The sequence below is a fragment of the Platichthys flesus genome, chromosome 21, assembly GCF_949316205.1.
Source record: "Platichthys flesus chromosome 21, fPlaFle2.1, whole genome shotgun sequence".
NCBI classification, from domain to species: Eukaryota; Metazoa; Chordata; class Actinopteri; order Pleuronectiformes; family Pleuronectidae; genus Platichthys; species Platichthys flesus.
The window spans coordinates 5832202-5847519 of NC_084965.1; the positions used below are offsets into that span (position 1 = coordinate 5832202).

The following is a 15318-nucleotide window of genomic DNA, read 5'->3' on the forward strand; positions in this document are numbered from 1 at the left end:
TTAGTCGGTCTGGGACGTGGCCTCACAGCGGTGAAATCTGCTCGCAATCTCAGGTCGGAGACTCGGCAAAGCAAAAAAAACAAAGGTGGGGAGAAGGAGAAACATTTACTCCCGTTGCCCATATCATCTTTGTCGGGAAATGGCTGAATCAATATTAACCTGAGGGTGAGAAGTCAGCAGCAGCTTCTCTGACTGGGAAAATAAAACGCCGCCGTGCAGGTTGCAGTCGGTCTATCGACGTCAAACGCCGGCTGCAAGACGGAGCTACAAAGGGTTTCCTCTTTTTCTCTGCAACCCGGCGGCGATTTCTCCAAAGATTGAGAGCTTTACCAATCTCCTCTCTGCGGGGAGTGAAATCACCTCAGTGGAAATGCTGCAGCTTGTGTTTGTGTGTGTGTGTGTGTGTGTAAGAGAGGAAAGACTACAACCGTTTACCTCCAGGTTTCAGGTCAAGTGAAGTTGTGATTGTGATCATTTGCAGTGCGCGGCTGCTGCATGATATTTCCACCCGCACTAATACAGAGGTGAAACTATGGAACACACACAAACCTGTGTCTGTCTGGATGGGTTTCTATCTCCCTGTACTGTTTACTGCATGTACCTGGATTTATTTAAGGAAACAATGCACCCCCCCCCATCCAGGCTTGGTTATGGTTCAGCACTGAATAGTTTGAATATGGAAATACAAAATAATAAAAATGCTCATTCCAGGACCTGCTGTTTCCAAACTGACAGAGTTGACAGCTTCTCTTGCACATTTGATTGATGTGGCCGACACTTCCACTTCCATTTCCAAAATGCTGGATGGAAAAAGTTTTGCTGAGAAATATGGTCTAAAATGTCACTTTGAGTTTTCTGTTCTTTCTAAAAGTTTCCGTGCTTTTCTGGGTCGGTATCTCTGCACTCGTGATCTGGGATGTTCTTACACTCCTGGACTGGGGAGATCGAGACATGGATTTATCTCTGGTTCTGTTTACTTTGGTTTTCAGACAAACTGAAGCAGGGACCTTTGCTGCCGTACTGGTGAAGGGAGTTTTGATTGTGTCAGTTGAATTTGACATCCAAAAAAACTTGACTTTTCTTTCCGGAAACAACGTTCACGCAACAATCCACAGACTTTTGTGAGGTAAGTTTTTAAATACGAATTTAAAAAAACAAAAAAAAGAAATTCCATTTATCTCTCAACCATCAACATGTTTTTTGGAAGTCCCACCACTGTTTCCTCACTGGCCGTTGCATGAATATGCCGGCACATACCATCATTATTTTATCAGGGGGTATTAACAATCACCAACTTAGCACCTTTGTCAACAGATTTACTTTAAACAGCTTTTGATCAACATCTTTTGAGACAGACAGCAAATGGACGAGTTAGAGCAGAATTATTTTACTAAGAACATTATTGGGAATTCAGCTTCATTCAAATACAGTGTATGTGCCATCAGGTAAATGGCTGAACCCAGATCATACAGGGCTGCAAATATTCATCCACAAGCCATTCACATTTCTTCCACAGCAGACTTTTCAACTAAGTTCTGAATGTTACACGTTGGCATGTTTCAGCCTTACACTTGGTTTGGTTGAGTCTGGTTTTTAATTGTTTTGGTAATTTGGGTGAAATTACCCTTTGAAGGTCAAGAGCAAAAAGATAATTGAGGAGCGTGTTCCAGAATAAACAAGGTAATTAGAATCATGCCTTTCCGAGAGGAAGAGGTCAATACAGTGGAAAATAAAAATGTTCTCTGTGAAATACCGAGTGACATAAAAAAAAGTAATAAACGCTCTGCTGTGCTCACACAGACGTAAAAACACAAACACACACAAGCTCTACTCAGATATTCTGTGAAGCCACTTTGACAAAACTCATCCGTATCTATTAATATTTAATTACATGAATATTTGACGCTTTAATATCTCAAAAATAAATCAGAACCACACAGGAGCAGCTGGCAGATTGTGTGCGAATGTGTGAACGGTGCATTTAAAAAATAGAAAAAAAAACGAATCCCCAAGAGAGTGATGTTAAAGAACATTTTAGAGTCAGACAGGGGCCAAAAAGCCGACGAGGAAACTGGTAATTTTGTGTGTGTGTCCCTGGATTATGTCGAAGTGGCTTTTTAGAGATGTCAGGAGACGCTGAACCACCAACTTTAATGCCTGGCTGTTAAAATGACTCTTAAATGATGGATGAGTCCCCCCCCCCCCCCCAAGACTGTCCTGTCTGGCTGCAGCCGGGGAAACATTTTCGAGAAAGGCTGAAAATTATTGCTTCTGATCTGCATAGTAAAACACATGAAATTATAAAAGTCATATATAAAAAAGGTGGAAACAAATTGCCTTCAGCATTCAATTAATTTCAAGCATGGGGATATTCAGTGGGAAAAAAGACATGTGTTGAAAATAAAGATGGACGACATTAGGGCATATATAGAAGTATATGAGCAGTGACAGTTACATCGTTTGAAAATGGTTGCATCTCTTTTCGCATAAATTTGCCTTTTGTGAATGGAACACGGATGAAACTAAAAAGTCACGTTCATTTTCGGGTTCATTTGAGCGTTTCTGACATTTTCTGCGATTCTTCTCACACTGATGTTGAGTGAATGTTCTGGAACATCATGGTCAACAGCTGAGACTCGATGTAATTGGTGGAGCTCCTGCATATCTTGAATCCACTCCACAATTGCTACGTCAGAATCTGGCTCAAAGGCACAAGATGGCAGCTCCCATATCTGTGGGGGTATTTTGGCTTCATTTTTGTACAATAGGAGGAAGAGGAGACCATCTTAGTTTACACATATTTGTAAATCAACACCCTGCTAGATAAGGAGCCAGGCCTCATATCTTTACTTTATCAACAGACGACAGCTTAAGCAAAGCGTTTCCTTTATGAATTGTAAACAAGCTCAATTCAAACACAATGACAATCTGACGAGCACATTTCTGAAGCTTTTCTTCTTTGACCAAACGGATCATTAGTCCGTGTCACAGATCCAGTTTCCACCCGACGTCTAATAGGCACATTTGCACTCACTGTATCGCTGCATTATGAAAACATATGCCCACACGGATGGATTGATGTTCCCGGTTTCCACAAGACAGCTCCTTTGTCACAACCAAACTAATTAGGCCGACTGTCAGGGTCTCTCTGACAAATGGAGTGACCGTGTGGAGTTATAGCTCCGGAGCCGTTGAAAAACACAATGTGGAGACAAATTCCTCCAGTGATGAGGTCTATTTGATCAAGGTAAACAAATTAAGGCATTAAGACCAGAGGAAGTCGGGGCGTTGTTTGTCTCAGGCAGAGCCGTCACTGAGGCGGTCGCTCTCTGTTCAAAGACCTCAGAGAAAAATAAAAGTAAACCGGCTTTGTGAAGATGCAGCCGAGCGTGGAATTGGAAGGTCATTTTAAAGTTACGTCCGTGACTGTGGGGTTTGGAGAGAGCGTTTTTATGTTCAGCTCAACCAAAACGACTCGAGATACAAGTCTGTCAAGTGTAATTTCTAAGTTTTCAGTGACGGACATGAGATGGAAACGTTGTAGTTTTACCTGTGTGTATTTTTGAGACCCAGTGACATCTCGTATGATGGATTAATGTCAACGTTTAATTATTAAAACGCAGGGAAAAAATAATAGAAAAGTTCTGACTGTGAAATCGCCAAGCCGGTCAGCCTTCTCAACCGTTTTTCATTAAACCGATGCACTCATTCAGGAACCCCCTCCATCTTTAAAGGAAACTGATTGAGCTGAATGGATCTGACACTCGGCTTTGACTCCGTAACAAAAGGCCATGGCACCACTCAGATTGCTATTGTACGGCTTAAGGTTGAATCCATCATGAGGCTGCAGTAAGATTCAAGGATAAAGGAGACAGCTCCTCTCTGTTTTACTTACAGTGGGATCAGATATAAAAGTCTTTCATGATCTCCCAGAGGAATTGGCTAAACACCAATCTTAATCTTGATGAAGTGTGACACCAAAAAGAGGTTTTACATAAAGACCTGTTGACTGTCACATCTGTCGTAATCTGTATATGAAAATGAACGATGAATCTCCTTTTCTTCCCTGTTGTGAAGATCCAAAGCTGAAAGATACAGGTGATGCCATCTTGCAGTTTGGACGTAATTCGGCGGCAGAGTCTGCAGAGTAGTAATCGTGCGTTGGAGTCGCAGTATCGAGGTCCCGCAGATTAATGTGCTCGGCCAATCGCAAATCTGTCTCTGCTGTCAATCAAGAATCAGAAAAAACAATCAAACATATATCAGTGTAAGAAGAACTACCTGAAATGACAGAAGCCACCATTTTGGGTCCATGTCCCATTCACTAACATGGAGGAGATGGAGTTAATGTCATACACTGCAGACAGCCACCAGGGGGCAATCAAGATGATTTGGCTTCACTTTGGGGAAGCTGTCATTTCGTCAATCTTTCTATACATTGAAAAATACCAAATTTAAATTTCTGTTTTGGATTCAGAGAGCTACGACTAAATCTTAGCTTAACACAAAAAAATCAACACATTTTAGAACAGATTTCGTTGTTTGCAATTGAATTGAAAGCTACTTTTTATTTCTATAGTTAAAACGAAGCAGATAATGTGGTGGAGAGGGTGGAAACACACACATGAGGGATTCCTGATTGTGGAGGTTAATTCATCGCCCCGGAGTCAAACCACAGTAAGTGGTTCAGAGGATACAAACGCTCTATGAGTAAAAGATCACATCAAGCCTTTTTCCGTGCGATCAACCTCCACAGACCTCGATATTACAGAGACTGAGAAATTACCGACTCGTTTTCTCCCTCTCCTCTTTTTTAATAAAGTTCAATAAAGCTATCCATAAAAAGCAGCCGAGGAAATTGGACAAGGGAGGACAGCGTCACCATGGAAACAAATGGGTTTTCTGGTGGAAAACAATGTGTTTTTGCTTCGGCTAATGAGAACTCATATGTACCGGTCGCTCTGGGATCACACGTGTGGACGGCAACAGGAGTTTCTATTTCTTATGCTTTGTATCCTCCTGTTTCCACAGGGATCACAGAGGATTGTGAAAAATTGGCGAATCAAAATTTTGATTTGTGACAGAAGATGGATGTGGGCGACTTATTGCTTTTGAAAGGTGTAATGTAGAAAAATACTAAAGCTCTGAGAAGAATACTGCAGAATCCACCCAGTATTCCCAGTGTTACCCAGTTGCCTGTGCAACACAGTAGGTAGGCCAGGAAGTGATATCGACCTCTTGTAATTAATAGATTGATGAACGAAGAGGAAACAATAAATGTATTGTTATGTATTACAATGACGATTTAGAGAGAGTAAATGAGGGTGAACATAATGAATCATTGAGTCTAATGTCTCTGTTTTGTTGTAATGGGGCATTTCTATGATGTGTTGTTTTCCTTTCATAGGAACAGTCACTGATAATCAATACCTGGGTCCCATAAGAAAGAAAGATCCCCGATAATCAATACAGAGCAATTCCTAGTGACAGATCTCCCGTTTAATGGAAGTGGTCTCTTTCTGGACAACAATCCTCCGATCCTAAGAGGACAAGAGATTAAATTGCTTTATTTGCATGAAAATTATCATATATGGCATAAATATGAAACATAAAGGAGATGCATGCACATAACACATTATATTATATTATATAATATTACACTGCATTACATTGCATATTGCAATCTGACACTGTTCACTGTCTTGTATCTTGCATTTCACTTTTTATATCTTTTATCTATTATGTATATTTTATTTAGATATGTTTATGTCTAAATTAATGTAACTTTGTATAAATATTAGAAAAAGGGAGTAAATAAGAAGTAAATAGTGAGTAAATATATATTGTTTCTTTTTATTGCTTTTCTTATGTGTGTTATTGTGTTTTTATGTTTTTATGTTTTTATGTTTCTATGTTTCTATGTTTCTGTGTTTCACTTTCTGATTCTGATTCTGAATCTGATGCACCAATTTGAAGTTATCTAAACCCACCTAGAAGCTTTTGAATTTCAGGATTACACTTATTTAAATAAAATTGAGAAAAATGCACAATTGCACTTAGTGAATATATATGGTACTATTGAGTGAAACCCTGGAACTGTGTGCGCGTGTGTTTGTATGTGTTTGTTTGTGTGTGTGTGTGAGAGTGTGGTGTTATCCTCATCATCACATCTCTCCGTCCCCTACGAGTGAGAGCTGTTCCTGTTGCCATGGTACAAAAGTTATTAACACCAATGTCGTCAATTTTAAATTACATGCCAGAGTAGCTCTGCTCCTTTCCAAGCGTAACCTGACCTCAGAGAAAACCTCCCGTCACAATCAACCAAAAACAAATCAACATCTTCTCAGAAAAACGGTGTTGATCCCCCGGAGTGGAAACTCCAGGGAATCTGAGCCAAGTAGCACTGAAGCTAGAGTGGAGGCCTCGTGAAGCTCATCACCTTCAAGACGACACAAACACCCTCATCACATGACGTGGGGAGTGTATAATATGAGGAGGTGGATGGGGGATTAATTTGTTGTTTATGGTTTCGCACTAGAGTGAGAACATATTATAAATGAGGCGTGTGTTTCTGTGGTAGGAAGATGAAGCCTCTCGCCTAATACGCATTTTATCACAATTTCCTCTCAAACTGGGACACTGCAACATTCAAGAAGCTATTCTGAGGCTGCCAGCGCACATGCTAATCAAAAAACATCAGGTGAAAGGCACCCGCCTATGTTTGGATGTGCACATTTCCAGCCGCGCTCACACAGAATAATAACCTTCATGTTTATATTATTACTGAAGAGCTGTGAAATCTGGGGCGACTAATCCGTTTCGTGGAAGCGCTATAGTGCCGTGACGATGATAACTAAATTGAACCCAGGAGAGACGGGCTCTGTGTGTTTGTGTGTGTGTGTGTGTGTGTGTGTGTGTGTGTGTGTGTGTGCAGCATCTCTGTGCATGTTCTACGTAACACACTGCAGCCTTATCCTGCAGCTGCACCCATGACCCACGTGTGAAAAAGTTGCTAATGCAGCTGAAGGCTGGAAAGCCCTTCCTCCTGGTGGCCCTGTGTCCGTTCACTTGTGGCTTCGGCGTCTTCGTCACATCTGCTGCTTCCAGTCGCGCACTTGCTTGTGGAGCACGTGTGACTTATCACAGACTATTTAACTATATATACAGCTGCCTTAAATGTGTGTTTCACGCATGGACTGCGTTAAGATGGACGGAGTGTCTCCACTTCCTCCTGTTGTACAAAAATAAAGCTAAAATATGTTGTATAAAAATGACGCCATCTTGTGCTTTCGACGTTATTTGGAGCCTGTGTCTGAACAGTAGTGATCGTGGTGTGGAGCTGTGGAACCATCAATACACATACATGCATGATATATATATTAAACGATTGAAATATTGCTATTGATTGAAATTATACTGCAATTATATATTATTATAGATAATTATTTGTATTTTGTTGCCAACTTGCTTTATATGTGCAACTTCTTCCATTTGTGAAAGATAGCACCTTTAACACTAGTTTGGCTCATGTCCAAATCACTAACCTGGAGGAGGTGGCGTTTGTGACATACTACTACATACTGCCAGCCATCGGGGGGCGATCAAGAGGAGAGTGATTGTGTTTTAATCTTCACTGTAAACGTCTCTTGCAGAACCTTCATACAGTTTTTTTAAACAAACCACATTCACTGCCGGAACAAGCAGTGTGTTAACGTACATGCATTTGATCGTTCACTATGCACGATCGAGTCACTTGCCACTGTTGTTTAGTGTCAAACTGCTGCCAGAGGCATCCAGAGTGTCAGGTGGTTTCCAGGAACTGATTCACTGCTTAATTACATGTCAGGAAACAGAGCTGACCTCCGGAGCTAACATGCGTTTAGCTACTGTCGTGAAACTACCAACGAAATGCACTTTTGCAAAGCGATTCATCCGACATTTATAAGACAACGTGTGCTAATGGAGATTAAATAATGTATTAACGAAAGCGCCGGTGAAACCTGATACCGCACAATCATTTCTGATTTGCATATGAATCAGTAATGAAATAACGGCCTTCGGCCTTCGGCTCAAAAAATAATCAAGCTTGGAGGGGAGAAGAAAAAAAAAAAAAAAGAAGAGACCAGATTTGGCCGTTTGTTGCTTTTGGGGAAAACACTTTACATAATCAGCTGAAGACCAAGTGAAGCCTTTTCACGAGATTACCTCGGCTCCATCTCTAAGACTAATGCGAGGCTATCTGCTTAACTCGTGAGGGCGGAGGTCACGGGGGCTGGTTCCGGGTGGAGCTCGGGCAAAACGCTGAGGAAGGAGCCGGCTGATTTGTGCCTCTCCTCCGCAACGCGGGGGGGGGGGGGCACGTCACATTGAGGACATGTCAACAGACGCCTGACAGAACCGGGAGTGAGATCCAACTGAGCAAGAGGGCGGAGGAGGAGGAGGAGGGGTGGGGGGGGGGGAGTCTAACCCACTGTCTCCTTGCATGAGCGCCAGTGGAGGCATATCCGATGTGACGCACACACACATACACAAGGCAGGCAAATCACAAATACAGATACAACCACATGGATACACACATATTCAAGCAGGAGCTGGGAGGCAAAATTCCAGCCCAACCCCCCCACACACACACACACTGGGGAGATTCAAGTCCAAACCAAACATGCTGCCTGCGTAGCGAGCAGGTGTCGGACCAGGAGAGCGCCGAGCTCCCAGCTGACCTCACATCAGAACTTGGCGAAACCGGAGACAGGGTACAACATGTTTTTGGACTAAATGGAGGCAGCAAGGCTTGTGTAATCACAACAGACTCAATTATGTCTCCTGTCAACCCGGGATGAGCCGACGTCCATCAAAGACGCTAAACTGGGATTACTGAGACCAGTCCCCTCAGCGGCCGGGCTCTGGTCCCAGGTGAACTCGCTGTGGTTGACATGTTGCGTCATTCAGGGCAGAGGTTCGACCGGATCCATAATAAATAACATCAATAATGACAGATGGAGAAATTGACTAATTTACCACAAAGCTAGTGCAGCAGAGATGTATTCAGATTGATGTGCATGTCTTCTCCTAATTCATTATTTTTGTTTATGATCCACTACAGACACAGTTATATAAAAAGATATTCTAAAACAAAGTAGCTCTCAGTTAAAAATTGGAGAATATATGTGCGAGTCAAAATCTAGTTACGTGTCTCCTTACTGTACACATAGTTTTAAATTATAAAATCAGACCAATGTTATATATTCATAGTAATTTCTGTTTACTAGTTTAATAGTAATTTCTGTTGCAGATAAAGTTGTGTGAGTGAAAGTTTATCATATAGCTAAATATTTCACACAATTCTCACAATTTTATGTATTTTAATGTGTATTTAGTTTTTTTTAATTTACATTCTCCCTGTCCTTGGTTCCTACTGGCCCGTGTTTCATGGGGACAGTTGTAAACGGTCGGTGTCGAACACGTGCGGTTGAGAGATTAAAAAGTTGGCTGTTAAAGCCGTCCTGTCGTGATGCTGCTAATTCATGAGACTAGCCTGCGTGTTGCCAGAGGACATGACCCGACCAGAGACCAGGGCTACACATGTGTAGTTTGTGTGTAGTGTGCGTGTGAGAGGCAGAGAACATGTCACCATGTCCTGTTCGGCCCCTCGTGGTTTTAGACTTCATGGAAAAACATTTATTTCATTATCATCTACCACAAACTGCAAAGTGCTGATTTAATTTAATTTCCGATTTCCACGAACAGTCCGTGTGTGACATTAAAAGGAAAGAACAGACTGAACATTGTTAAATTAATATTGTTGAAATAAAAAAACACAGATGTCTGATGTTTATTTGACAGCAGGGTTTTGCAAAGAAGTGTGAAACCTGTGTGCAGCCGAGCTGATGGCCGTGTGGGGTTGGGTCTGAGAAGAGGAAGGTCTTGCTGGGTTTAGGATTAAAAGGGGAAGATCGATGAATTCACTTTCCTCAACATTGTGAGATTTTCCGTGCGCATTCTTTCTTCATTTTCCAGAAAAGCGACGGCTGTAAGAGTTTTATCAGACTGCTTCCTTTTTTATTATAAGAGGTCAACAGATGAAATTGTTTGGCCTTGTCCGAGGTATGAAATCCACGGGGAGCCGTTTGCCTTGTGTGCGAAGTAAAAGTGAGTGTGTATGAATGGAGATCAAATTCAAGTGAGCGTCCGAGAGCACATCACGTCCTGCACGGCCTCTGGTAATAAAGAGCCACAGAGATCAAGTACAAGTCAGAGTTATCCACATTTTCAAAAGAGTAAGTGAATTTTTACAAGCTTATATATATACTGGAAGTGGAAAGAAGCCAAATGGGTTCGTCTCAGGTGCAAGTTTAAACATGCTGCATGTTCATAGACACTTGAACTGCGATGTGGTCACAACTTAATGTGAATATTGATTTCGATTGGATTTTTTTTCATTATCCAAATGTCTCTGCCTTGTTGCCTCGGCGCAGTAAGTGTTGGTTTTACAGACGTGGGGGGGGGGGGGGGGGGTGTTAGAGGTGATTTGCTGTTAGTGTTTCACGAACCGCCAAATGAACTGTGAAATGTGCCGCTCATCGAGCACGCCAAATTAGCTCCCACCTTTTATTATTTGCTCAGGTACAAATAGATAACAGGCCTAACTTAGCGGGAGAACCGCAGTGACAACCCATTACATGAAATAACATGAACTCTCTTTCACACTGAGAGGAACCGTGGACGCTGCTCGAGACGGGAGCCGCGGTCAAGGCGTTTCACAGGAATGAGATTTACTCGCAAATAAATCTTTGCAAAGGAGAGAAGTGGGATTTAATCAAAGTTTGCAAATGTGCTTTTATGAATTAATGAAACGGGGATGCTGGGAGATAAGAGAGTGTTTCCCAGTGCTCCACATAATACATATTGAGACCTCATTAACACGGTTATAATAGAAGCATTCTGGAAAGATGAAGCACTTACAGAGTTGCTGAAAGCCTCTTGTGTATTAATAAACGTGTGATTAGTACCTCTAAGTAAAAATTGTTATCATTACAATTATTAGCCCCAATCACAACAACCTGTAACACAGCTCTGTCAGTCGGTTTGAAGCTGCTGCACACGAGAGGGTTTCATACTCGTGACTGGTTTTAAAGAAACGTGGGAGACATAATGACAGATTCAACCCATTCTGAATCTGATAATCTTCAGAACACACGCACTAGATGCTCCGGCCAGGACGGCACACCACACACCACACACTTCACTGTGGTGATTGCCTAAAAGGGAAAATCAGGTTCCTAAAAGTGCCTGATCACCTTCTCGTGTGCAGGAGCCCTCAATAAACCTCTGCTTTGCTCACCTGCAATTTCAGAAATGAATTCCAACCGTAGACTGTGACATAAAGACGGAACACACGACTCCACTTCCTCCCACTGTCCGGACATGAAGCCAATATCCCGGATAAGAACGCTGCCATCTCGCACAGATGGAGCCGCGCTGTGAGCAGCAGGGCGGAGCGATTCAGTCTCAGCTGTCAATCAGGCTGTTTTTATAGCATCAAACAAACTCATTAAAATCCCCCATTAACGTGGAAGAGGCAGGGATCGTGACCTTTACCGCCGCCAGCCACCAGGGGGGCTGGAGTCGGTACATTAGCTCAGTCCGAGCTGCTTTTTGTTTATCTGACAAACACCTTGAGTGACTGTGAGGACACGTCCACACTGGCAGTAGCATATATAATGTCCAGCTGAATGTCCTGTCAGTCAAACACCCTCCTCTCTCTCTCTGTCTCTCTCCTCTCTCTCTTCTCACCTTCACCACCTCTTTGCTCATTAATCATTCCCCTGCTTCCCCCCCAGTCAACCTCAACATTGACTGACCTGATCTGATCGTCCCCCAATTACTCACTCAATCGCTGCCTAATCTCCATCAACACACCGCACCCAAATCCGCTTGATGTCGGGGGGATGGAATATTGTTTCCCACCAGATAGCGTCTCAATTTCCCGTATTTGAAAAGAAAAACTAATTATTGAATTGAAGCGTGTGGCGGCACAGTGGAGACTCTGTGATACAGCCTCAGATATCAACCCGTTTATCCCCCCCGCCTGCCGAATCTACCCCCCCTGCCTGGGATGCACAACCCATTGGCTTTGAGTGTGTTTGTAAACCACACTGCGTCTTTCTCAAGTAGCCTTCGATGATGACCCGTGCCAGTGCAATGATACGTTAAAGCTGTGCTCGCTGTGAATCCAGCTTCTTGGCAGGGGCTCCGGGCCTTAAGGGTTCAGGGCCGGCTCGTCTACAGGAGCTGAGCCAGAGGTGGGATCCACGTGTCGCTTATAAATGAACCCGCTCAATGACAATGCACCATTTCCATCCCATGCTGCAGTCGTTGGATTATAGCTCAGAAGTTACAGACACACAACGCTCATCCATTAGTTCGTTGACCTTCACTGACCGGGGTTCCTTTTGAGCTTAAACATACCTTACTCTACAGTTTAGATTCTTTCTAATTGTTAAATCAATTAAAACGTTGGGGGTAATACAATTGTGAGAGATTCCCTGTCATAAAGCAAGTTCTGCGATAAACGCTAATGTGATGGGTGACTCAGTAATAATATGAGTAAAAGTTTATCACTGATCTGAGGGAATTTTTACACAATTTTGCAATAAGTGTATTTGATAATCCTTTGGCTGGAATTTGAAAAATGAGCCTCAACTGGAGAAACAGGTTAAAAATCTTTTTCTAAATGATGCAGCAGTCAGAACTTTATCATTTCATTTATACGGATTCATAAATCTGATGATATTGGAACTAATGGTGAATGAAGTTTTTCTGAATTTTATGAAAAGGACGATCAACAGTTGTTTTATTCTCCCACTGGATAGATTTCCGTCCACACGTTCAGAGCTTTCACACTCCTCTTTAAATCGTTTCTCTCACCGCCGCCATCTGCTCTGTCACCAGTTATCGTCCAAAAAAATAAAAAAATAAAAGGTTTTCATCCCAACGGCCTCTTACATTTTGTCTGTTCGTCCTGTCTTTCTGTCACCACCCCCCCCCCCATGCCTTCCCTGTGCCACTCGCTCCTCTGTCACTCTCTGCTCGGCGACTGTGTCTCTCTCTCTCTCTCTCTCTCTCTCTGTCTCATTTATGCTGCCGTCAACGGCCCGGCTGTCGAGCTTGACAGATGTGTTTCCACTGCAGGCGCAGTAAAAAGGTTACAGACGCCGCGCGGGGAGGATGCGTCCAAGGTCAAGAGGTCAACTGCGAGTTTGCAGGTGATATTATCGTCTATGACAAGGTCCTGGTTTACGTTGCACTTTATATCGGCGAGGGCCCCGCTTTATAGGGGCCCGCTGACCTGTGCGTCAATAAAAACTTGCATCCAAAGCTGCTTGTGATGAGCGGGGGGGGGAAGTGTAACTCACCGTCTTTATTGTCTCGTCGTCCTCGTCGTCATCCTTTCTCTCCCGCGCTCAATTCCAGACGCCTCGTCCCCCCTGCAGGCACATCTCTCCACCTTGAAGTGAATAGAGACAGGGTTTGTTGGTAGGAATTCATCACTCGTTACCAGAAGACGGCTGATGTGCCGGTGCGTGTGCCATGTGCTCACGCTGCGCCACCCGCTCCCTGCTCTTTCTCCAGTCGCACTTGAATGATGCAATTACTGCCGAAGCGCCGGGGGAGGCAAAACCCGAGGAAGAGAGGAAAACAGGAGAAGAATACACTGAACCTTTTCCTGCATTTAAGTAGGCCCCGGAAGAAAACAGGGGGGAAACTTTGATCGTCATTGACCAGATTGGTGGAATTAAAAGACATTAAAGTGTCTGTGAGCCGTTTGTTAAATCCCAGCAACAACATGTTGGTTTTAATCCAAATAAACCCCTTTCTGGGGTGAGCAGCATCTCAGGGAAACAGCAGTAGCCTATTTGCAGTATCTCGTGAATTAAGTCCGGGAGATGTTTTGAGAGAGAGGGTGAAATCAGTCTCTTTCTCTATAAAGCAGATATCCAGCACTTGGCTCAGATTTTCTTCAAACCCAAGGAAACGCTCCGTCATATTGTAGAGGATTGTTCCCCCCCCCCCCTTCCAATCGCAGGAACAAGGTTACGTAAGACACGTTCAGCTCGGACTAATTATCCCTCGTAATAACCCTTCAGCCGAGATTCATTATTGCGCTTTTGAGAATAAACCAACGCGCTGCAAATGAGTTTTCGAGAGGGCATCAATATCCCGATAGCCCATGAAGGTGATGAAGACGAGATGGCTGGTAGTTCAACGCTGGGGCAACCGAGCAGATGGTGGTCTGTCCAAAACTCTCCAGGAGGGACTCGGTTAGGACAGGTTGTGAACACATACACACACACACGCACAGGCACACACAAACACACACAGAAAGGTTAGAAAGAGGGCACCGATACTCCAGAGGGGCCCCGGGCTGAAGGATGAAGGGCTACGGCTAAAAAACAAAAACAAAAAGTCTTAGAATGTGAAGTAAACACAAAGTTAGAATAGAATCTTAATGAATCACAAAAATAACCACGGAACTTTTCCTTCATGATCTCAAGGGTTTCAAGGTTCCACCTATTCTGACATTTTATCATTAGCTGCTGCTTGTGGGAGTTTATTTTTACTCACAATGCTTTGGCTGCTCTATAATTAAAAAGTCGCCCTCTAACACGGTACAATGAGGTTCCAGTGTTTGTAGTCTAAACATAGGACTTACTAATTGTAAATAACACTCACAAATGCAGACTGAGGGGGTTTTAAGTGTTCTAATTGATTGTAAAGGTGCACCTAGCTCAAATACTTAATTACGCCTTCCAATGAAAGTCAATCAACATCACAGTGGAGTACTCCCACTGCACCCCCGACCGTGTCAGAAAGACCGATTCATACAATCAGGTCTGATAGAAAAGGGGCATTTCACATCATTCGGCCAGAGCAAACCTCTGACACGCCTCGTTTCTTCGAGAATGTTTTATTTGCAACTCACCCGATCGAGATCAACCCAGTTTAAAAAACGTGTTAGGTTTTTTATATTATATATTTAGAGCATCTCTCCAGTGCCGCTTATTTTGAAGGCTAAGTTTTGCTATCGAGGACTTGACGCCTCTCTCCCAACTACTCAGATTGAAGACGGAACCTCATAGTGCCAAGGTCACGCTGCGTCTGAGGAGAGTAGTCGAGAGAGAAATGATCCCTTCACACCTCTCAGCAGGGATTCGCCTCTCTGAATACTTGTGGCATTCAACTCGTTCATGTTGTGGCAATATCAATTTTGGTGCATTCAAATGAAACCCTTTTGAGCCGCGAGTGAAAGTGTAACGA

At 43.1% G+C, this 15318-nt stretch overlaps 1 protein-coding gene across 2 annotated transcripts in view; it reads right to left on the reverse strand.

Moving 5' to 3' along the window:
- The window catches only part of LOC133932951 (disks large-associated protein 1-like), an 82741-nt gene that overhangs the window by 36574 nt on the left and 30849 nt on the right, over window positions 1-15318 (reverse strand). For both annotated transcript variants that reach the window (XM_062379869.1, XM_062379870.1), the window contains exon 2: window positions 13416-13507. The gene's annotated coding sequence lies outside the window, so the exon portion shown is untranslated. The remainder of the gene's footprint in view (window positions 1-13415; window positions 13508-15318) is intronic.